General features: G+C 45.3%; 1 long non-coding RNA gene across 1 annotated transcript; it reads right to left on the bottom strand.

Moving 5' to 3' along the window:
• On the bottom strand, positions 1-424 carry LOC106322329. Its single transcript, XR_001266355.1, has 3 exons — positions 335-424; positions 146-247; positions 1-79 (listed from the first exon to the last, which is right to left on the bottom strand). It is a non-coding gene; the product is annotated as an uncharacterized LOC106322329 (long non-coding RNA).

Consider the following 424-nt stretch of genomic DNA (forward strand, 5'->3'; position numbering starts at 1 on the left):
TCGCCTCCAACATTGACTCTGCCATTACTGCCCTCTCCTCCATCTCAGCAAGCCCAGCAACAGCTTCCTCATATTTGTCCTAACACCATTGTTTTTGGGTTATCAGACTTGAGCAAAAATGGAATACTAGTCAAAGCCATTTTACCTGAAGCACTTGGGCAGCATGTCTCTGCGCTGCTGCATCCTGCTCAGCAGCTCTCCGTGCATCTTCCGTTACCTTATGTTCTTGCTCCATCCCAATCAACACCTTCATTATTATTCTCTCAAGTGGTCAGCATCATACATTGAATTTGCGCTAGCTAGAAGAGAGCACATATTAATCTGAAATGCAAACCTGTATCATAGCAGCTTCTTGATCCTTCTTATCAGAAACAAGCTTTCGAACCTCTCTCACCCCTTGCTCTAACTGCTCAATCTACCCCCC

The sequence above is a fragment of the Brassica oleracea genome, unplaced genomic scaffold, assembly GCF_000695525.1.
Source record: "Brassica oleracea var. oleracea cultivar TO1000 unplaced genomic scaffold, BOL UnpScaffold15584, whole genome shotgun sequence".
NCBI lineage: Eukaryota > Viridiplantae > Streptophyta > Magnoliopsida > Brassicales > Brassicaceae > Brassica > Brassica oleracea.